This window comes from Spinacia oleracea, chromosome 1 (assembly GCF_020520425.1).
Source record: "Spinacia oleracea cultivar Varoflay chromosome 1, BTI_SOV_V1, whole genome shotgun sequence".
Classification (NCBI taxonomy): domain Eukaryota; kingdom Viridiplantae; phylum Streptophyta; class Magnoliopsida; order Caryophyllales; family Amaranthaceae; genus Spinacia; species Spinacia oleracea.
Genome location: NC_079487.1, coordinates 112,592,551 through 112,617,661, shown reverse-complemented (window position 1 = coordinate 112,617,661; position 25,111 = coordinate 112,592,551). Strand labels below are relative to the sequence as shown.

The following is a 25,111-nucleotide window of genomic DNA, read 5'->3' as shown; positions in this document are numbered from 1 at the left end:
AAAGATAATAATGATAAAAAATATATATTGAAAAACGTGACTAGAAACTTATGTCAATTAAATAAAAGCAGAGAAAGTATTAAGTATATATGATTGCTACTCCCAAGTCAACCTTAAAATAAATTACAACAATAGAATATATAGATCAACTATAAAACTCTAAAAGCATTCCTTTACTACAGAAATATTTAGTGTATTAAAGGTCGGCTCAAAAGGCAAAGATGAAATTAAAGATGAGTCGGCAAGGCTATACGATTGATTAGTGTGTGATGTTAATTATTGTGATTTGTGAGTTTTCAATTAATAATCATACTTTGGACGCAAATTTATCATACCACCTGATGAATTGAATAACACTCTCTATCGCACAAAAATGTGTATTAGACATTTAGACGTGTGCATCACAATTATATATACCGACCTATGCTATGCTATGCTATGCTATGCTATGTGGACATGTCTTTAAGAACATACTTTGTATAAGTTTGAATGCAAACACGCATATGGATAAAAACAATATATATGCATAAAAGCAATACATAGGCATGACACTTCTATTGAGTATTGACAAATCAATATGAATGGAAAGGAGATTATATATTAGTGGTATCATCTTATCCTTACCCTATCTAAAGGCAACTTTTGGAACTTATTAATGTATCAACAAAATTATTAATTAAATCTATATATACTTAAACGCATATACCACAATTATATATGGGATTTAAATCAAATAAACATTCTACACGTAAATCTGATTTGATTCGGCAGCCAACTTCCATTCCCCTTTTGACTACAATCCCCTAACACTATATAATTAGATCATATCATCTTCCAACTTTATCTTTTAGGCATTGCTCAAAAATAGGAAAGACAATGAACTTACAACTATTAACATTCAGCTTTTTCGCTGTTTTTATTACTTTTTGGGTCATGATCGACAATTCATTAACATTATCTTCTAATTTAGGTCGATCAATGTTTATCTAACTTCATTCTTTCAAAGAATAAAAGTATTATTTTATATGATTTGATTTTCATAAATCTTCTTTGAGTAAAAGATACGGGAGTATAACTCTTATTCAGCCGCAATTCCAAGCTTGGATATCATATGTTCAATGTTTAGTAGCTTTGAATCATATCTCTAAGACTCTATGTATCTTTGCCTAAGTCGTCGAGCCCACGCCAGATGATACTCTGGCTATAATTGAATTAGCCGACCAATTTTATATACGTTGGGACCAATCTTATAAAATTCAATTTAGTAGAACGCATCTAAAATTATACTCCACATCTTAAAATGCCATTATGGATTGTGGAATAAGAGAACATAAAAGGATCACATTAAATATATACAAATTAATATATAAATAATCGATCCATCAATTATTTTGATCTTGGTAGACACTTTTCGTCTATGAGTTCTTCACTTATCTTTTACAAGCATCGAAAATGACATATTGGATTGAGGTTGGTGGTCCATATCGGTCCATCATCCACTAATTTAAGTACAATCATTTAACGTTTACAATCATGTATTTTGATCATGTTAGACGTACCATACTTACAGATAGATTATCATTTGCCAACAACCATATTATATTTGTAACTAATTAAAGAGAGGATAATCAGATAGAGTGTGTGTTTATCGTCACTAATCATCATAAACCCACTAATCCTTCGCACTAAAATAATAACGAAAATGATAAAGGTCGCAACATGCGACCTTTAAGCCGTGTCACAATGATGACATTGCATATTTATGTGGCATGATATAAATTGGAAACTAAAATATTTAACTTACATAACCTATTATACATGTTTCATAAAAGGGTAAGAAAATCTTAATATTCTAATTTGTTTCCTTCTTTATATCGACTTCATTATTTACATATTTTCATAGTAAAAATATTGAATTGATAGTAAAAATATTCTGATGACGGATAGTCTACGTGGCGCATATATGTACCAATTAAACTGCGACACGTAAGATTGCAACAACTAAATGTTGTCGCAACTTGCGACCTTTATCATCACCCAAATAATAATAATAATAATAATCATATTCCCTCAATAATAAACTTAACAGATAGTACTACATACAAATTACTTCTTTAGTACTCCCTCCGTCCCGGAATACTCGACCCGGTTTGACCGGCACAGAGTTTAAGGGACTTGAATTGACTTATTTAATTTAATAGGTAGTAGTTGATAGTGGGTATTATTTTAATGTAGTTAGTGGGAGGTGGGTTAAGAGGTGGGGTTGGGGGAGAGTAGGGGTTGAATTTTTAATTATTTTTTGTATGGAGTAGGGGGTAGGTAGGTTAATAGGGGTGGAGTGAGAAATAATATAATATTGTTAGAATATTTCCATTTTTAGAAACAGGTCAAGTATTAAGGGACGGCCCGATAAGGAAAACAGGTCAAGTATTCCGGGACGGAGGGAGTAACAAAGAAAGTACGTAAATACTTAACAATAGGGATCACAAATGGTTTTCAACCCTGTTTACAGGGTAGTGGTTTTGGTTTTAGCCCGTTTGTTCTGGTTGCCTTGAGGGTCTGTCCTCTAGGCTTGCACACTTTGTAATTGTTTGATAATCTAATATACTACTTGCTTATCAAAAAAAGAAAGTACGTAAATACTACGTACAAGACAATTTTTTAACAAAGAAAGTACGTAAATACATGGCAATTAATTTTTAACGATGATGTATAAGTGATTAACATTAGTGGCGTAGAACAGCGGAGAATTTTATCAATTTTCATTTTTTTTTTTTTGACAACATTTGTTTCGTTTTTGTTCTTTAGCGCAGCGTGTTTGGAGGAGTGGATCTTTAGACATCCACTCAAATCATAATGAGGATCTAAATCTTACATAATGGATTCTTTACTATATCCTGGTTTTTTTAAACCAATGGAAAGGAGGGGAACGGACTACCATAATTCCTTGTACGTTATGGGCATTGTGGGTTACGAGGAATAACCACATCTTTAGGGGACAAACTAGAGATACATCGTCAATACAATCATGCATCAACGAAGCTCTACAACATTATAGTATCTTCTCGACTTCAAAGAAAGGTCTTTGGAAGATCAATATCAACCACAGGGTGGAACCTTTTACCCCCCAGGGTTTTTTCATATTGATATTGGGAGACAACAAAGGTTTTCAAATTCTACCCGTATTTAAGTGGATGGAGCTTGGAAGAAACAAACTAAAAGGGCGGGTATGGGTTGGAGGTTAGGTTAGCATAGCATCAACAATGGAAATATCGTTGGTGGTTGTACTTTAGGTATGGCTTGCTCAACAACACAAGCAGAGGCTTTAGCGTGCTTGAAGGGAATAGAATGTGATCTCTCTTGTTCGATGACAAGTATCACTATCTACACTGACTCAACGAACCATGTGGCTAATCTTATTGATGGTGGCTCTTATATATGACATACAGATGCATTGGACACTAACCACCATTCTTTGACATGGACAAGATTTTACACATTGCGACATTCGTAAAGTTGACCGAGAACAGGTGAGTATGGCCCATGCGTTGGCACATATGGCAATTAATGGAGGCGCAACCTTCACTACTTTTGCTTTGAAACCCGACTAGTTTTTTTCTTTTGTTTTTATTTTTAGTACTTTTTACTGTATGTAAAAAAAAAAAACATTATTGGTAATGATCTCTTCTAGTAAATCGGCATACAAATGTTTTGCACGCACAAGGTGTATAATAAATATATTATACACCAAGAACTTTAACTAGTTTTTTTTTGTACACCAGGATAACTTTAACTAGTTTTTTTTTACTCCAAGATAACTTTAACTAGTTATTTATTACTCCATGATAACTAGTTCTTTTGTACTACATGATAAATTTTCTGTGCACCAGAATAACTTTTATTATGTTTTGAGTAACTTTTATTATAATATAAAAATTGAAAAATTAGCATTTTAAAGGATTAAATTATTAATTTTTATTATTCATTTTAAATGAATAATATTTTATAAAAGATAAAAATGCATGTTATCCCTATAAAAATAGATAGTTTTTAAGCATTTTTTAATTCACTTTTATTCCGGTGTATAATATTTCACTTGTAAATAAGAATTTGTTATCGATAAAAATAAAAATATGTTAGTTCATTTTAATGATTAAAAGTAAGAATTGAAGTAATTCAAATCCAATAAAATAAAACCAAGTGTAGAGAATATAGACTTGCGCGCATTTATAGACAATGTTGACCTGAGAGTAATGGATAGCTCAGTTGGTTAGAGCTTCCATCCCGGTTCCAGGTGATCCTGGGATCGATTCTCATCCTCCGCCCTTGTAGCTCATTTGCACCAAAAAATAGACAAGGTTGACCTAAAAACATCTCAAGTGCGAAGTCCCATATATTATTGGACCAAAATTCCTAGAAAGAGTTGAAAATACAAAAAGTCCAAATATATTATATATATACTTATTTTATTTGGTACATATACTCTTCGACTCTTGAGGGTATATATACTCCATGGGTGAAACTTAATAAAGAAAAAAAGAATGTATATATATATCACAAAAGCACCATCTTAAATTCGGAATAATAACATAACCGATTTAAATCGGTCAACATACTTCTCAAGTGCAAAATGAAATATATCACCCCGTTATTCTCAATAAAAGTAACTACGTACATAATCTTCTACTTAGTTAGTCGTCTTTATATTCTACAAAAATTCACCCATATTTCATCAATCACTACGTCTAATACAAGAATAACTCAATCCGACATATTCAATAATCTATCTAGCGTACCCTAGCCATTAAATTGTCATAAATAGTGTATGTTCTCTCTTTTTCACCCTAGAATCTATTATTGTCCAAAGAGAATCGTTAAAGAACAAATTAATTAAAAGGGGAAGAATGAAAATGAAAGAGCATTTAATATGTTGCATTGTATGTGAATGACAAAAGCCTTAGAGGCAATTCAAGTTACATAGAGTCATAGAATAATAATATTTCCAGTCAACTCATGTTTTTTTTTTTTTTTTTTTTAATTTAATTATTTATTGGAGGTTAATAATAATAATAATCATAATAAGGTGGCCTGGTATTCCAAAAACATATCCGAATAACCTAAAATGACAAGTGGGGGGGCGGAAGCGCAAGTGCGCAACTACCCTTATCCAAAAAAAAAAATGTGTCTTCATCAATCTATACAATCGAATTAAGGGACCGGCCATAACATAGAGTCAGGGATATGCATCTAACACCATGTTCTTTCTTCTTCAAGACACATGCCCTTACTAATGCCTCATTTTCCACTTGGCTTTTATTCACAAACCCACCTGTAATATCACCATTGGTTAATACTGCAAAGATTTGCATTAGTCATGCATCCTTATAAATCATCATTAAACAAGTGTGCAATGCAGGGTTGAACTACTAATAATTACGAAGCAAATATGTAAAGGAATCTAGCTTTATTGTTCATTTAGACGTGCATATATAACACTTGGTTTCAAAAAAATAAAAATAAACATACATACATAACACTAATTTCATTTTATTTATTGATGATCAGGAAAAGATAGTGTTGGTCACTACTATAGACCCCGTAATTGTTGATTAGTGACGGGATTTTCAGTCACGAACCCGTCATAAAAGGGGCCGTCGTTAACTTGTCGTAAAAGACATTTGCGACGTTTGTTCCCGTCTTTGTTGGGTTGTTAGTTCCGTCGCAATTTGCGACATGATTTTTGACCCGTCGTAATTAGGTTGTCATTAAAGATACAAATTCTTGTAGTGTTTATTTTTGATAAGAAAAGTTAATAGGTCAGACTTTTAAGGAAGGACAACTTAACTCATCCTTGTAGGTGATGAGGGCATAACACTCTTTCACGATAATAGCATACCTATACTTGCAGGAAAAAGGCACACACTAACTACTACTAGTACTCCGTATTCTATTAGACTGTCTGACAATTACTTAATGGTCATATCATGCTCATACTATTATATTAGACTGTCTGACAATTACTTAATGGTCATATCATGCTCATACTATGCCAGTTGGTTAAGAGGTGGGTGATCATGTGACATATTGTACGTTTGATAATTTAGTATGGAGTACTGTCATACGGCATTTCAAAAGAATTTGCACTTTTCTAATAGTAGTAATATTTAAACGATGACCAAATAATTCATGTCACAATTCATTTCTAAGTATGGCACTACACTTAAACAATTTAGGAAGAATTGGAAACGTTTAGACAGAGTTCAGGTTTTAAGTGGTATATAGACATTCATAGTATATAGAAGCTACCAATTGTCTGTTGGTTCAGTGGTGATTGAGGCTGAACTTGGTAGGGAGAACTCGTGTTCGATCCCCCGCAATAACAATTGGGAGGGGACTGGAACCTATCCACTCAGAACTCGCCCCGAATTCGAATTAACCCTAAGGGTGAAACGGGTGCTAACACCAAAAAAAAATAGTATATAGACGCTCTTATAAATATCTTTTAATATATTATACTACGAGCAATATGGATTGAGTAGGTAGGATACATCGATCTACAAGGGGATCAATCTAAATAAATAAATAAGGCTGTTAACAGATGATGCACACGCAATTATCTAAAACTTCAATGTAATTAACGGTGAATGAGGTAAGAACTTGGTGGTGCGCGTAAATTGTGTGGGAATGAAAACGAAATCAACGAGTACAGAACCGAAGTGGAGTCCAAATGGCTCACAATAATTGCACATTACGTAATAATTTTTTAATAACCTTTTTCTAGAATTAGACCTTAACACGTTATTAAAGAAACGAGGTGGACGAAGTATTTCACATGCACTACTACAAAAAATACTTTTGCGGGTCGCCTCTAAATTATTTTAAGTGTCGTCTATGCAGCGTCTTTGAAATTAGGGACTCTAAAATTTTGGTGGTTTAGGATCGCCTATTTGAGGCGATACCAATACTATTATACAAGCCACCTACTAAGGAGAGGCGATAAAAAAGACATATTTTTTTAAAAAATAAAATAATAATTAATCATTCTGAGTCGCCTATTATACTCAGAGGCGATACGAAAGGTACTTTTTATTTATTTTACAAGAATTAATTAACCTTTAATGTTGCCTCTAATTTCTATAGGCCACACGAAAAATATTTTCCGGGATTATTTTTATACATTATTTTAGTTATACTAGTCGCCTCTAAAGTTTATAGGCGACACAACAACAAAAATTCCGAAATCTTTTATTAAATTTATTAATAATCGAGACCGCCTAACATACTAAGAGACGACACGAAAGATGTTTGCAAAATTATTTTATTAAACTAATTACCTTTAGATTCGCCTCTTAAGTTTACAGGCGACAAAAAAAATATTTTCCGAATTATTTTTTGACCTTTTTTACCCATTGAGTCGCCTATTATACCAAAAGGCGACACGAAAAGTGTTCTTTTATTTTTACAAAAAATAATTTATTAACCATTAGGAGTCGCGTGTAATTATATGAGGCGACACCTAAATTGTGTTTTATGTTTTTAATTCTCACGAATTTAAATTATTTCTACATACTTAATAAAATAAATAATAAATTCACAAAATACATAAACAGAGAGTTGCATAATTTCAATTAATTCAAAAAAGAAAGTTGGTTCAACTAGTATAAATAATGTATTCCGAAAAATTAACCAACAATTTGTTATAGTTTTCTATCTCTGAAAACTAGAAAATGACCACAAACAACTACTAATAAAATATATGCTACATTTCCCTCGAACATCGTCGATCTCCTCTTGAGTGTACGGGTTTGGAGAAAATATATGTACTTCAACAAAATAATGTATAATTAGTAACTTTGGATAAAAGCTAGCGCATAGTAAAAAAAATGATCGATAAAGCTATAAAAACAAAAATACACGTACCTCTTCCAGATTACATATACTTTGTAATCCAAATAAAACTATTTGATACATGTACTTCTATGACTTAATAGCCACATTCAAACATTTTCGGTTGGCGAGAACACTAAGACACAAATATAATACACATTAAATTAAAGATTAACATATATATGAATAAAATTACGATAAAATAATAAGCAAGATAATTAAATCTTACTGCAAGTTCTTTCCATCTTAGAGACTTTCAAGATCCTTTGTTGTTGGCTTGCCAAGTCCGATAAGTCCTAAACATAAGAACAATTAATTTGTCACCAATAATAGGTAATTTAACATATAAGAGCAACCAAATTAAAAGGAGGTTCTCCAACTCCACTAGAATATCCTATGATACGGCACCAACATCAAAACATCAGCCTGTTTCTCAAAATCAGGGGAAACACAAAGTAGCAACATGCCTGCCAACAGATACTACTCCCTCCATTCCTTTTTGTTGTTCCCATTTCCTTTTTTGGCGTTTCTTTTTGTTGTTCCCCTACTGAATCTTTACTATTTTTGGCCATAGTTTTTTTACCAATTTACCCTAAGATTCCCCACTATTTACAAAAAATACCCTAAGATTCTACCCTTTCCCACCCACTTTTACCCCACCCACCCTATTTAATTAATTAACCTAACCCCACCCCCCTCCCTTTATAACCCGTCCCTATCTCACAATCCCTCTCTCACCTCTCATTCTGATTTATCTCTCTCACCTCTTCGGATCTCTCTCTCTCTCTTATTTCACTCTCTCTCTCTCTTAAAATTCCTCCCCTGTTCTTGAGAAAACCCTAGGTTTTCCGCCTCTGATATGGGTTTTCCTCTCCAAATCTCACAAATCTGAAACGTTTTCGCCGAAAAACGTTCATAAAAATTACTCAGATTCATTTTCCGATCAGATCCCCTCTATTTTTGTCCCCTTTTTGGTCCCTAATCGTCGCTGATCTCTGTTTTTCTGGTACTTTATGGGTTCTTCTTTGTCTAGAACTCGAGGTGATTCTGGGGTGGGAACTTCTGGTCAAAGAATCCCCGATTCCAACTGTGATTGGGGATCCAAGTGCAACTGTCCCAATAACGAGCATTCCTACTCCGCCGAATATAAAAACAATCTGTATTTGGCCCAAAAAGAAAATACGAGTACTCGAAACTATTTGGAAGAATGGTTTCGGAAGAGGGAAGTGGAGCCAGGAGAGGAGGTTGAGTCAAAATATGACGATCGGAAACCCACTCCCTCAGATCTGCGTTTTTTTCGGTGAAGGAGATTCCGATGAGGTATTACTTTTGATTTTTTGCGATTTATTTAGGGTTATTGATGTCGGTTTTATTAAAATGGTTTGATGATTGTTTGCATGTCTAAAAAAGTGGGATTTGATTAATGTTGGATTTATTTGGAGTATTGTTCATTAAACTCGGATTATTTTTTGGATAAGTTGGTCTGATTTCCCATTGCATGTGTTAAAAATGCAGATCTGGTATTATTTCGAAATTTTTGGGAATTTTTTGGAGATCTGTTGGATTCATTCGGGCTTTTTATGTTATTCTTTGCTCTGTTTTCTCATTGCATGTTGTTAAAATTGAGTTCTGATTGTATTTTGTGCTCTGTTTTTTCATTGCATGTTGTTAAAATTGAGTTCTGATTTTATTTGGAGCTATTTGGAAATTATTTGAAGAAAATCGGAATATTCATGTGTTTTGTTGATCTGATTTCCCATTGCATGTGGTTAAAAATGGGATCTGGATGTATTTGGGATATTATTTCACATTTTTTGGGTAAAAATGGGATCTGGATGTATTCGGATAATTAGTTGGATTTTAATGGAATTATTGTGTGATTTGCTCTCATTTATCTCATTGCATGTGGTAACCATGGTGATCTGAAATTATTTGGAACTTTATTTTGAGTTGTTTGATTAAATCTGATTTTAATTCATGGTCCCCTGTTATTTTATGAGGGCACTAATCATGTTGTTTGTCCCCTATTGATTGCAAGGAACCAAGTGGGTATGATTCATTTGATCTGGTGTATGTTGGGGAGTGTGAAAATGAGAATGGTGATGCTGTTGGGTCTCCAGGACAACTTTCATCTGGTTATCCCTCCTCAAAGAAAGGAGAAAAGGGAAAAAAATCGGCTTCAGCGTCTGATGATGCTTAGATAAGTCTGTCTCCTTTCTCCCTTTTTTCATTTTATTGAATGCTGGCTAGCTGTGGAGTCATAAGGTGGATGCCAACAACTGTGATCTGTTGTTGGCCAGGGGTGTTGTTGTTTGGATGATGATGTTGTGATTAGTTGTATGGATGTTGATGTTAGATAATGATGTTATGAAATTGATATTGATAATGATGATTGGATGATGGTGTTTCCATATGGTTATGAAATTTTGTGGAATGTTGTCTGTGTGATGAACATGATTTGATGGCTTAATGTCCCCTGTTTTATGGTATGTTTTGTGTATGATAAATATGATGCTTTGGTGAGTATGAGATTTGATCAGTATAACTATGTTTTGGTTTAGTAAAGGCATGAAATGAACATAATTTGGGGATAGGGTTTGGGTTATTTCAGTCCTCTCAGTGTGGCCTGGTGTTGAATGCTTAATGTCCAAGCATGTCCCTTTAGGATACAATAATGTCCCTTTATTTGTTGTGATCGATGATGAGTCTTTTTTTTGCTGAGGAACAAGTCCAACTAACCACAAATACTCGTGCTGCCATTAGTATCAGTAATGATATTTCTCGGGCGCTAAGTGTTTGTGGTTTGGAGTTGTTTTAATGATGCTTGGGGACATTCTGAGATCAATATTAGGAGGTTTGTGATCTTCAATGATGTGATTGTTGATATTCTGAGATCTTTGTTTTGATAATTGTCCTTTAACTTCTTTTGTCGAACGGAGTGAATGTCATTTCACACAATGGAATGTGAATATCAATCATTTCGTTCGGCAGAAGAATGTTAAAGATATGATAGTATTGAAACTACTTGATCAATGATGTGTGTCAATATGTCTGAGAAATGAAACCCTACATGTTAATGATCTGTTTAATGCTTCATGTCCCATGAATCAGTGGAGGTCTGTGATGAGTCTTTCATTTGATGAGGTTCAAACCCTATGTTTTGATCAGTTCATGGTGATCTGATGCATTGTTGATTGTTATTGTTATGCTTGATCTGTGATGTGTCTTTCATTTGCTGAGACTCAAACCCAATGTTCCAATAACACTTGTGCACCATTAGCATCATTGATGCTCCTCCGGAGCTAAGTGTTAGGGGATAGGGTTTGTGTCAATGATGCTTGGGGACATTCTGAGATCTTATGTCAGGTTAGACAGGAGAGGCAATTCATGTATTGCAAAACATGTATAATGTGTTTCTGATATTCAATGATGTTAGTGTTGATATTCTGTGATGCATGTGTTGATAACCTGAGATATTTGATTCTAAACATGTCCCTCACCACCAATCACCAAAGGGAATACAGATCATGTCACATCATTGATTGATCTAGTATCCCCTTTGGTGAATTGGTGGTGAGGTTGTAAATCATTTAGAAACAAATCTGTCAATGATGTAAAACAACTTAACTGAGATTCAATGATGTTGCCTTGTTCATTGCTTCCTTGTTTTTGCTGCTTTGTTCTTGTTTCCTTGTCCATTACATCTTTTGGCACATCGGCATCCAATTGGGAAGAATTTCCATCTGAAAATGATGTGATATGCATTCTTTCCATTTGGATGCCGATGTGTTTAGAGATGTGATGTGATAAAGTTTTTGTACTTATGCCTTGTGATCTGTGATGAGTCTTCATTTTATGAGTGTCAAACCCTTTGTTTTTCAATCAAACTCATGCACCATTAGCATCCATGATGTTTTTCAGGAGCTAAGTTTAATTGGAAAGGGTTTGATTCAATGATTTTTGGGGACATTCTGAGATATTTATGATTCTTTGTTTATGTGAGGCATATTCCATGTGTTATCAATGATGAATTGATTGTTTTTGTCAAAATTACATCTTTTGACGCATCGGTTTCAAAATGGGAATAATTTCCATCTGAAAATGATGTGATATTATTATTTATTTCCATTTTGAAGCCGATGTGTTTAGAGTTGTGATATTGCAAATGCTGCCTTGTTCTTAAGAACCCAATGCTGCCTTGTTTATAGTGTTGCCAATGCTGCCTTACCTCTTGTGCCTTGTACTTTTTCTGCCAATGCTGCCTTGTTTATTGCCTTGCCTTGATTACTCTATGTTGATGTGAATAAGAATGAAGAAAAAAAACTTTACTAAACTTAAACATGAGATTCATTCATTGATGCTTCCAAAAGATATGCTTACAAAATGTTTTGCCTACATGTTATGCTTGCATTTAAGCTTACAAAAGTGACACAGTGGTTTTACTTGTCATTTTAAAAACATGTCCCCAAAACACAAAAAGTTATCTAATTGTTTTCACTTTGCTTCACTGGTTTGCTTTCCATTCATCATAGAGTTGCATGCATTCATTAACTGCCCATATAGGTGCTTTGACTTGCTCTGGCAGTCTGCCTTCATCTTCTAAAATCTTCTTCTTGTTGTGTGGAAGTTGGTAATCATTGTTGCCTTTGTGTTTTAGAATCTCATTAGAAACAAACTGTAATGTCATCCACACATTAGACAATGTCTTAGGATGCAACTCATTAAAAGAATCATACACTGCTCCACTTAAGTCCTCCACAGTTTTAGGCATTTTCTTGTGCATAAGTGATTGTATTGACCTGAAAAATCCCAAGTCCAAGATGTTGCAATCTGGACTGTTTGCTGGCTGTTGAGTCAACACAAAAGTGAACCCATCTTGTTTGTAGTGTAGTTGCCATTCAGGATCACTTTGCAATATATGTGCCTTTGCATTATCTTGAATGATATAGATGACCTTTTCCCCTTCATGTGGTGGCCACTTGGCCTTGATTGCTGGAAGTAGGTTGTTGATCATCATTGCCCTTGTCTCTATTTGATTTACAGACTTCACTGGCTTTGTTTCAATGGTCCCCTTGAGTCTGTTTTTTGATGTCCTCTTGGCTGCAATTGCATTTGTGAATGGAAATATGCCTATTTTACCATCAAATTCACATTCCCCATTTTCACCCCACCTTGGTCTGGCTACTGCTGCCATGAACATGAATTTTGGTATCTTGGTTCTTGAACTTGCACTTCTGTGTGGATAGGGTTCATTGTTTGCAAGATAAACTCTCTGGTTTTTTTGAGTCAAATAAAACCACTTCTCATCAATATGAATGAAGTCATACATGCTGTAATAGGTTGGTTCTTGTGGTATAGTGTAGTCCATTATCAGTCTGATTGCCCACCTTATCCTTGCCATTTTGCATGCTTCTGAAATGCCTGGATGCAAGGGACTTGAGTGTGGCTTTATAATTTTCCTCTTGATGAGCCTCCATACTGTTGTTGGTCCCAAATTCAGCATTCTTGCAAGATCTACGATGCATGTTCTGTCCCCCATGCCTATTTTTGCAATTGAGTCATAGGAGACTTGAACCTTTTTCCTTCCACATCTGTGATATTGGCTTTGCACAATATATGAATTCATTGCTGCCTTCTATTTCTTTGCTTTGTCCCATATTTTGCCTATGGTTTTTCTGGTGTAATCATATTCTATGACTGCATCCCTTATTGCCCCATACAACAAAGTTTCTGAATCTGGAATCTTTCTATTGAGCAGGAACACCAATATTTCTAGCCTCAATTCATTATTTATTCTTGGAGTCCTTGGCTTGTGATGATCTGTTGTGTGTGTTGCTGTTTGATGATGATGAGGTGATGCATTTTCTGATGGTGGTGGAAAGTTCAAATCAAAAAGAAAGGGTACCTCTTGAAAGTTGGTAGTTTGCTGCTGCCCTTCCCCTTCTACTTCTGGTACTTGCTGTACATATTCAGTGCTGTTTGGTACATCTTCATTAAACCCAATGTCCCCAAATTCAGCAGCAGTATTTTGAGAAGCTTGTACCAAGTCAGCAGCATCATCACCTTCCTCCGAGTCAGAATCGGAGTTAATGCCGTCGCCTTCATCATCAGAAAAACCGAGGAAATCGTCATCCTCTTGATCTGAAGCCATTAAGTCCCCTGTTTTTTTGCTCTTTAATGCTGAATTGAGGAAGAAATTTTGGTGTATTTATTGAACTTGGTTTTAGTCAGATTTTGTTCTTTTGTGGGAGAAAGTGACCCTATTTATAAAGGGAATTCACTTTTACAACCCCTCAAAAATTTGGAGGGAAAAATGTAATCCCCTGTTTTTTTATTTTGGGAAAATTTTGGAGGGAAAAGTGAAAGTCAACAGTTTGGCCAAAATTTCCAGCCAAAAAAACGTGATTCATTGTTTGCTGCTTTCTTATTGGTCAATGTAATCTCAGATGGGTCCCATGGCCCCATGTGACTGAATTTATTTGCTGATTTATTTCAATACTTTAATAAATATCTACTTTTTCCCCAATTAATTTAATACTTTCTCTCTCTTTACTTTATTCTTTTTCTTACACACAATCATTATTCTTACACCCAATCATTACCCATATCCCAATACAACCCAAGATTCAGTTTTCTTAAAATACCCCCAACATTCCTTATGGGTACAACAAAAAGGAATGGAGGGAGTACTTCTTACAGATACTATTTATAACTCCTTTGACAATGCTTCTGCTTGAAGAAAGAATGAAAACACGTCTGCCAACATGTACTACTTGTATAAAAGAGTAGCAACAACTCCGTATAAATACTATTTCTAGTCAAAAATCTCAATTTTTTCTAGTCAAAAATGGAGAAACCCTCTTCTACATACTCTCTCCGTTTTGCAATAATTGGCATGTGCGGCTCCATTTGGCACATAGTTTAAGAAAATAATATATTTATATCATAAAATGAGTTCTTTTCTTGTTTTCTATATATGGATAGCTTCTCTCTCCCTATTTTCAGGTTAAGCTAAAGTGACGCACAAAATATGAATGTCCCGTTTATCCAAATGAGAGAAAAACCACGATCATGAGCAACGAGTATAGCCCCGCAACCTCCTCATTTCCCCCTTCATCACCATTATCAAAGGACTCGCATGAAAGAGGAGGAGTTGGAATAGAAAGCTCCCATCAAGCTAGTCAAGACCAAGGGCTAAGGAGTACTTCTATTCAAAGGAGAAGAGAAGAAGAGAAGTGGAGTAGCTAGGGGCACAGTCTTAACACGCACCGTTCAACATCTCTGGAGAGCATTGACACGGACCGTGCAACATCTTGCATGGGTTGCGCAACGTCTTTGCACGAACTGTCTGACATACCTTGCACAAGGCACCCCACGGACTGTACAATCTTTGCTATGCCACCCTACGTAAAGTTTTATGGTCCCCTTGCAGACTTATTGAGCATTGTGCTTACTTGACGTCTGCCCCCGCTTCTTGGTAACATGTTCCCCCTTGAATAAATAGAATATTACCCTAGAGCCAACAGGTGTGGAGTGTATTTTCTGAAGTTTGGAGAATCCTAGGCTCCAAGGGATTCTCTCACTCTCACCACTTTATTTTGCTTTCTTAATTTTTCTTAAACACTTTTATCTTGGTTTAATTTTCTATTTAGTTATTTCAATTCTGCACTAAGTAGTATAATTTCTTAACTTACCTCTTTATTGCTTTCCTTTATTGTTTTATTTACATGTTCTGAAAATGTAGTTCATGATTTGAGGTTGAGTTTTTTTTTTACCCAAAATTATATGTTCTTGGCGTTCATCTTCTAGTTTGAGTTTCTTTACCCAAAATAGAATATCATGTTTTCATGTATGTTTTTCTTAGATCTTCTAGGTTTAAGTACTATAATTATGGCATGAAGACTCCCTCTCTGTTTACTTGTATCTAATCTTGGTGTATGCTAGTCTTTGCTAGTTGTTGTGATGTTATTTCTTTCCTTGAGATGGATTTTTGAGCATATTAGATGAACTTAGGTTAATCTTGCTTGTTTGTTGTCTTGTTCCAAACCTAAGGAAAAGTGGGATACATAGACTATGGGTCTATGGCGGTTCTCCTACATAGGCATTGAGTACGGAGTAGTTGACACCGAAAAGCTCCATTTGACACGGAAAATCGCTTGTTCTTCATGTTGACCATAGGAGAGTGGCTATAGTATGTGTTGAGCCTCATCAGCCTTTGTTTTTTCGGGAGACCGACCGTAGCCTAGATATGAAATCAAAAACACAACACTAGATTCTTTGAACCACATGTACATTGTGACCATCATGTGAGGATTTTTTGTGCTATTGCGCAATAGCCCCAAGATTAGCAAATAAATTTCCTTGTGTTCATATATGAGTAGAGTAGGAGAGTATTTCATTCGCCATGACTATATTAGGTGGAATCCCACTTTTATAGACCTATTCTTTCGCATAGGTTATACCGTTCGCCCGATTAGTGACAAGTTGTAGGAACAAGTCAAAACCAACGATTGTTTATTGAAGTAAAGTGTGCTAGTAGTTACATGTTTGTAGCTAGTATAGAAAATGTTTGATCCCCGAGAGTTCGACCCCCTTACTTACCCATTATCTAATATATTTATTGCAGTGTAATAGGATTGAGTCAAGTGGACATCATTATAGTCGACTATCCTAGGGCATAACTTTCCCTCCTAATTTAAAAAAAAAACAATTTAGTTAATTTTGGAAATAGTAAAGTAATTTTACATTTCCAACAAACTTTATGACAACATTATAAACTACTCCCTCCGTCTCTTTTTGTTCTTTACGTTTGATATTTTCACGCGTTTTAACGATTAATTAATTTGCATCGAGATTCCTCAATTTTTTTATTTAAACAAGATAAATTACGTTTATTCATAATGTTTTCACTTTTATCAAAATTATGATATTGGGAAATGAGAAAAAAAATTAATGTCACAATGGAAAAGTGTGAGAGATTAAATGACTTAATGAATTTAATTGGTTAAAATAATAATTGGACACAAATTTTGATAGAATACTAAGTCATTTATGTGATAATATAAAAAGAAATGTCAAAGACATTTTAAAATACCAAAAAAGGAAAACGTAAGAACAAAAAGAGACGGAGGGAGTACTAGTAGAATATAATCTCTTTTGTTTTTTAATTTCTGCTTTTACTACCATCTCAATTATTAAATACACCAAACTGTACTTTCTTTTTTTATCGTATTTTTCCTTGTTATTTATCAGCGCGTCTCCTGTGAGACCAGTCACACCATCAATTGATGGTGTGACGAGCGCGAAACCAATAGCGTACCTCCCCTAAAACTATAAAAAAAAGTAACAGATCTAAACTATAGAAGTAACATACCTAAACTAAAAAAGTACATTCTCTAAAATTATCCTAACACTTTAAAACATGCAAAGTTCAAGTTACTATTGCAGCAATAGTGTTGTGACGATATTGCCCCCGCTTCTCACTCTTTACTACTGGTTTGCCCTTCTGCCAGATTATGCCACGTTCTTGCATCTTACCCTTCCGTTTTCTTGGATGAGCTCTGACTCTTTCCCCTTTCGTCTTCTACTATCATGCATTCTTGCTTATCAGCTCTTTCCTCTCTCCTCATTATTTTCTCTGTGCACTCTCAGCCATGGAAGATGGGATCAGAAACTTCCGAGTTCTGAAGCTCCTCACTCTCACTTTGTCTTCTTTTTCCCTGGTATGATTCTCTCTTCTGTATTTTTATTAAAATTAGGGTTATGTTTTTCGCTTGTAATTGTTGAATTAATTAGGGTTGATTTTAGTTGAATTTGCAAATTGATTCCGGACAACAACCTCACTTCTTCCCTGACCTTAAGATTTTGGTGCGTAATCTTCCATTTAATGTTGACAGTGCTGAGCGCGATGGGTTGTTCGGTGCTGCTGGTACCGTTGAAATGGTTGAGGTGAGTTTACGATAAGATAACGTTGTTAGGGTTTAATCTAATTGTTCTTACTGACAGTTCTTTATTGAATTTGTGAGTTCCCAAAGATATGTTATTTATTGAATTTGTTTTCCATTCAGTCCAATTTAGGGTTTATCAACGCTCAAACCCATTAACTTCTCTTCCCTCCAAACTCCTGCTTCCCTACTCTGCCACTTTCCCTTAACCCCTAATAAAACTCGGAACAATCCTCTGATTTACAATGTAAGTTTCTCTTAAATTTTTTCATCTTTATCAATGTTAATTCATGCTTAATCGTAGATTTCATGTTATAATGTTTTTGTTTTGAATTTTATAGTGAATTTGAATGATAATTTTTCTGGGTTATTTAAGTTGATGATGAAGTTTTCTGGCTTTTTGTGTTTGTATGATGATTTTGTTTGTTTATTTAATTTACAGTTTTTTTATTTTCAATTGGGTATTGTAATTCTTGTTGGAGTGATTGTTGCCCTTTCGTCGTTGTTGAATTTGTGGATAAGTTGGTTTTGAAATTTTTGTTTAATTTTAATGGGTAAATTGTTAATGTTGGTTTAATGTTAACAGTTATTGAAGAGTTTATGTATTTTTGTCAAGATTATGCTTATACTTTGTAATATTTGATGTTTAAATGTGATTTTGGGTAATACTTGAAAGATTTATCATTTGGGTAAAACTGATAAGAGATAGTTGTTGGGTTAATGAAGGTTATATATGATAAATTGACTGGAAGGAGCAGAGAGTTCGGATTTGTGGCGGTTAATATCCTTGATTGACAATATCTTCTATCACATACCACTTTTGCTAATGTCTCTTTTTCTCAGAGCATATTCTTTTGTGTCTGTTGGGTGAGTTGTGACTCTTGTATTATTATGCAGAAAACGAAGCCTACTCAACATCGTGTGCAAGAACTGAGGGCATTAGGCTTGACTCTTCATCTGCTTGCATGTCGATCTGCACAGGTCGGATTTTTTCTAATTTTTGTATCCACTATAACAAGACAAACCTAATTAACTTATTGCTTATCTCCTTCGGATTCTCAGTTACTTGTCAGTTTGAATGAGCTTTTCTCATTAGACAACCTCTTCGAAGAGTTTTAATCTTCTCGATACTTAAAAGGACGATGTGTAATTTTTAATATTTTATTTGCAGCCTTTGCTTGAAAATGCCAAGGAGAAGCTTTGAAAAAACCAAGAAGTGGCTGCTGCTGCTGATTTATTCGTTGCATATTGTGGATGTTGCTGCTGTTGATTTATTCGTTTGCGCGATCAACTGATGGAACCTGATTTCTCTGGTTGTTTTGACAGTTTGGTAAGACTTGGATATTCGTGTTTGCTCATATTGTCTACATCTTGCTCGCTTTGAATTATTCGTGTTTGTTCAATACAATATGAATTAGATTATGGAACCTGATTATGCCTAATTTTTAGTTCATGCATTCTTTTACAAGGAAAACCGAATGCATTCTTTCACAAGGAAAAGCAAAACAATGTTGCCTTGATTCTCTGCATAACTATGGAAAGTGCATTCGAGAGACATTTAATCGAATAAGATGGTATGATTCCACGAGACTATTTAGAGCAATAAACTCTTCTACCTCCTCACCCACATGTCTGCTCCTATGATTTATTGCCAAACTGCTCCTCTTTCTCCTTTTCTCACTACTCATTGTCTCTAATTCGAGTTTCAAACTGCTTGTCTCTTCCTCCAGTGCCTTTATTTATTCTGAAGCTCCAGTTGAATGTACATCGTGCATCTCCCTTTGGGATGAGAATTCCCTTTCTCGTTCAACCAATTTTTCTTTTTAGTTGTTAGACTCTGCTTTCAGCTGATCCAGGGTATTGTGTGCTTGTTGGAGTTCATCAGTCAGTTGTGAGATTTTCTAAGAGAGAGAACTGTTTTCTTCTTCAGCAGGTTTCATTGGATTCCTTCAAGTTTTCTATTTCCTGTTTTGATGAGTCCAGTTCGACTTTCAAATTGTTTGTCTACTCTTCCAAAGCCTTCATTTGTTCGGATGTTCCAGTTGTATGGGCATCCTGCATCTCCCTTAGGGATAAGACTCTCTTTCCCGCTCAGCCAATTTATCATTTGAGTCGATAGACTCTGCTTTCAGCTCTTCCATGGAATCTTGGGCCTGCTTGAGCTCATCAGTCACTTGTGACATTATCAAAGAAAGAGACACTTTTTCCTCTTCAACAACTTTCACAGTCTCCTTTAAGTGTTCTGTTTCCTACTTCGACGAGCCTAACTCCAGTTTTATCCGATAGATTTCTTGCGCAGCTGTCTCTAATTCAAACTCAAGGATTTTTCTCTCACTCTGCAGCTGATTGACTTCGCCTTTCAAATTATCTACAATGTGGTTCCCTTCTTCAAGTCTTTTGATAAAATCTTCTTTCTCCTCGGCTTAATTATCTCTATCTCTGATCAATTCTTCAATTTGTTGATTCAGTTCGGCTTCAGTCTTCACAAAGTTCTCTAATTTTGACTTCAACTCTTCTTTTTCTTCCAGGATTTCTGATTTCTCGGAATCCAATCTTTGAACCTCTACATTCAAATCTTCCGCCTTTCTGTCTGAATCTTGTTGTTTTGTCAGTAGCGTCTTGTTCTTTGATTCAATCGAGATTTTCTCATTGCATATTGTTGCCGGCTCATTTTCGAGATCTGCAACTTTAAGTGTTACTGTATTAAGCTCTTGTTGAAGTCCATCAGTGTTTCATTTTCCTCTTTCATCCATTTTTGGTGTCGTTTCCCTTGAATCGGAGCCAGACCCTTATTTTGAGGAGGAACATAACTTCTCTTTCTTTTGTTGTGGCTTGTTAATTTTGTCCTTCGGGTTTTCCAGTTACATTATCATATTGAGAAAAGAGTGATTCATATTGTTTATGGAAATCCTCAACATGTTCAGCAAGAGGCCCCCTTTTTGTTTCATCACTTTCTTCGTTGCTCTCCGCAAGTTTCAGTAATCTTTTCTTCTTCTCCTCCATGTCTAAAAATACACAGTAAGCTCATTAATTCAGGGATTAAGATTGTACCTTGAGATAATTTTCTTATTTTGACAGAGGAAACAACTAATGATCTGTCTTACGGTCCTAGCTTGGCCTTATTTAAGCCTGGACAAGAAGACACGGTTTTTCTGGTTGCCAATGAGACAGTGAGAACTTTCCAAATATTGGATGCTTTGATCACAATAAGATATATAGTGGAATTACTGAGAAGTCTTTTTTTTTGTTTCATTTGGGCGTAGGATGTCTTTTTCTATGACATACAAATCAAGAAAATCCGAATTTTACCATTACACCTCTCTTCTTTGCAGAGCATATTTATAAGCAGAGCCCTCATTATGGAATAGCCCCGCACATACACCCCAAATGCGCAGACTATAATTTACAGATTATGCATAGGCCATCGAAAACATGGGGAGTTGATCTTCCAGCAGTGTGTAGGAAAGATTTGCATGCTAAAGGAACATACCTTTTCTTTTTTTTTCTTTCAGCTTCTCATGTTCAGGATCAGTATGCTTTTCAACAAAGGACTTAATTAAATTTCTTGTGTGGTGACTCTTCTTTGTCATTTGACTAGCAGCTCACCTCGAATTTGCTTCAGCGTCTATACATCTGATAGGCCCAAGACATGGAGTGTTTGGTTGATTTGCCTTTATTTATTTATTTAGTTTCTGGTGGGTCTGTGTCTAAGTTTATTGATGCCGGGTAAGGGCACCTGATCAAAGGGATTCCGTGGTGCGGGGATGTCACCAATGGTCGGTTAAAGTGGGGGCATGAGGTGTTGTAGAAGAGGCATGACCCTTCCGATAAGGAGGAGGTTGATAAGAATCCTTTGAAGAGGATCAAAAGGTTTAAAAGTTAAATATTTTCTAGAATTTTGGCTTCAGTTCTTGCATTTTGTTTTATTTTTTGCCTCTATATGTTGTTTTATTAAACAATAGGTCTATATGTTATGGTACTTAAGTTCTGATTATTGATTGCATGGAATCTGCATTGAGTGTGCTACTGTTGAATGTGCATTTTTTATCCCTTAGTTTATTGGATGACATGGACATGCTAATTTGTCTTTATCTGGAATCGATTTGTTAAAATAGTGGAGAAGTGCCTTTTACTAGAAATGTAGGATTAGGTAAAAATACTTAAGTAGCTAGAAAAGTAGAAAGCAAACGGGGTATTAGCTCTTTGTTAAGGATGTGGATGCTATTATTGAGGAGCTATGTTATGTTTGTGCAGAATTAACTCTTATTTTCCCTTCATAAATGAGCCTTTCTTTGTTTTTCAGGTGCTTGTTGCTCTTTCGCAGCAACAAGGAGGTATAAACAAGACGGTTACAAGCTCTCTGGACAACCTTTATGAGAAGGAGTTAATAGATTGCGATAGAAGCTAAAATGAAGATTGTGATGGTGGGCTCATGGACTACGCAAACCAGTTTGTTATAGATAACCATGGGCATCACTGAGAAAGATTACCCGTATGAGGGCTAAACAAAAATACTGCAATAAGAGCAAGGTAAGATAGTTTATCAGGAGTTCGTATTTTCCTTTGATTCTAGAATATGTCGTGCTTTCAACTTGCAACTTCTCAAAGAAGAGTTTGTTATCATTGATTTTGTCAACATTAAAGTTAGCTTTAGGGTTATCTGCATGTTGTCATTTGGATTGAACTGCATTGAAGCTATGAAACTCCTTAATCTTTTTTTATTTTGTTTTTTGTATATAGGTTGCTATAAGAATTTTGATGGTAATCATCTTGCATTGAGGGAAGTGGACCCGACATTCGATGAGGAGCTTATTAACTATGAAAGGAGCAAAAAGCATATGCTCAATCTGTCGCATTTCAGAGATGATGCAAGTTCAAGTGATATTGTTTAAGACAACTGCTTACTTTAAAAAAAAAAAAGGTACCTTTAGACTAGATTGTTCATTGCTGAATTTCAGAGATCATTTATCTGAGTGTGATATTTACGTAGCAAGCTTACTTTCTTGTTTTTAGGTTTAACTAAAACATGTTGCAAAGGAGCCTTGTGTAGTGACAAAATGAAGAGCAACTTTAACCATTTGTAAGTATCTCATTATTCTCATATCCATTCTTAAAAATTCTTGAGGTTATTTCTTCTGTACGTATCTCCCCGCTTAATAAGTGGTGAATATGTCGATATTAGAATCTGGAGCACTAAAAGGTTCATTTCTCCGCAGTCACCCTCACCCTTATTAAATAGGCTGGCCTGTAAATGGTATGATAGACATTATTGTAGTCATAGTCCTTAAAATTGTATTGTTTTTTTTATTACTGAACTACAAGATCAGATCTCCACAGATAATTATGCACATAATTCATGGATAATAAACACTGGCACACACTACGTTATTTAAGATTAAGGAAGATTTTTTCTAATTCTTTCTTATGCTGGATCTTACAAAATCACTTTAAGATTCTAATTTTAATACTAATGTATCTACATAATCTAATTTAAGTAAATCTTTGTTATTCTCCTGTTATAGTTTCTTATTGAATAATGTTTGAAGACAGGAGGTTCCTCTACTGTGTTTTCTTGGGAGCTAAGGTGGCCACAACAGTCAATTGTTCTCTTTGGAGTTGGGATTGGCGAGAGACCATCCAATCAAATTTCAGAAAGTGAAGTATAGGAGGTGCAGTCTGACTGTCATTTGCAGTCATAAAAAACTGGCAGTATGTCTTCGTGGATGATACATGTTATGATGTGCTCAGTAGATGGAATTTTTGCAGTCCTTGAGCTAGGTACATCATTAATATCCTGAAAAGAGAAGAATTCATACTTAAAAGTCTTTACCATGTTTTTCTTCCGAAAATTTTGAATGTAGAGTGAAACTTCCACTTTGAAGTTGGGAGATGGTTCTCTGTCCCTAAAACAATGGCCAAATTCTAAGTTTAGCAGGTTAAACTTTAAAGTTTCTTATGCTCCGTATTGCCCTTATTGATTATCTTAACTAAGATTGTAAAAGAAAACTTACACTGGTTTAACTTAATTCCTTTAAAATGAGCTTGAATCAGATGTGGCCGAGTAATCAAGCTTAATGTCAATTTTGATTTCATTTAAGAGTCGGGTATATAAAGCTCTAAGAAACTTCAACCAGTCTGATTTTTTTGCTGCATGTGCTTAATAGGTGCAGAAACATTTGTACTATTGGAAGAACCCTTTGCCATCAACAGCTTTGACATTAACAAGCAGAATCACTATGTAAGTGAGCTTTTTGGTAACTAAAAATTCAGTTGAAAGGAAGAATGTACTGAGCATTGAACAGACTAATTATCTCAACCTAACCATCTTTATACTGTCCTGCAGGAAATTACATATTTATATGCAGTTTGGAATGGGAATCGTTGGCTATACTTTGAAGGTTGTAAAGCACTGTAATCACAGCCGAGTTTTGTTACAATTATTATGTAGCTTTAAATACCAATATGCCGTAATATGTAAGATTGTATTCTACAAGCTAGACTGATGTCCATTTGTTTGGGTCTGTTTAACTGTATACGTGACAGTTCATGACAAGTTCATATAGACTAATCAATAGGCTCTCAGCTCAAGGAGTGTATTACTGAAGTTTTTCCACGTAGCTCAGCTGTTATGAAAGTTGAGAAGATTGATATTGGTTTGCTCAATATTGTGAGCTAAGAAGTGACTTGGCGAATCTCTTTTTTAATCAAATATTGCTCTTGGTTCCCTTTTTCGTAATTTTAAGCACAGGGGAGAGCTCCAACTAAAGCAACACAATGGTAAGTAATAGTTTTCAGCAATCCAGACGCTTCATTCAGTTCCCAAACCATGTATATACGATGCTTATTTTTTTTACACATAGATGTATATGCCATGTTAGAGTGGAAAGAAATATTTACAGCATAATTTCTAACTTGATTTTTTGCCAATACTTTAGATACTAAAATGAGTTTATTTTGGGGTCTTTCCTTGTTTAAAATTTGTTTTCATGTTTATGTGTTTTGATTTATGAAATTGACATCTGTAGTTGGGAGATCATGTTATCGACGGGTTAAAATGGAAGACAAAAGTGCAACTCGCATTTGTAATTTTCTGGAAGGAACAATAGAAAAAACCTTGAAAGAAAGTTTAGTATGGAAAAGGTCACCTAAATGTCTCAAAACATTGAAATTAGTAAAAGTTGGTTTTTTTTTTATTGTGCTAAAATTCGAAGAATTGCAGGAAAAGATAATACAGATGAGCACTTAATCAATATAACAAATAACAAAGGAGCGCCGGAGAA

General features: G+C 34.9%; 2 long non-coding RNA genes across 2 annotated transcripts; both read left to right on the top strand.

The window, feature by feature from the left end:
• Nucleotides 1-17,523: 17,523 nt before the first annotated feature.
• On the top strand, nucleotides 17,524-22,742 carry LOC110785459 (uncharacterized). The gene is made up of 6 exons (XR_002532613.2): nucleotides 17,524-17,609; nucleotides 17,784-17,835; nucleotides 18,729-18,812; nucleotides 19,003-19,161; nucleotides 22,135-22,361; nucleotides 22,572-22,742. It is a non-coding gene; the product is annotated as an uncharacterized lncRNA (long non-coding RNA).
• A 100-nt stretch (nucleotides 22,743-22,842) lies between these two features.
• On the top strand, nucleotides 22,843-24,586 carry LOC130466129 (uncharacterized). The gene is made up of 4 exons (XR_008926148.1): nucleotides 22,843-22,911; nucleotides 23,382-23,609; nucleotides 23,996-24,069; nucleotides 24,175-24,586. It is a non-coding gene; the product is annotated as an uncharacterized lncRNA (long non-coding RNA).
• The last annotated feature ends 525 nt before the right edge of the window (nucleotides 24,587-25,111 follow it).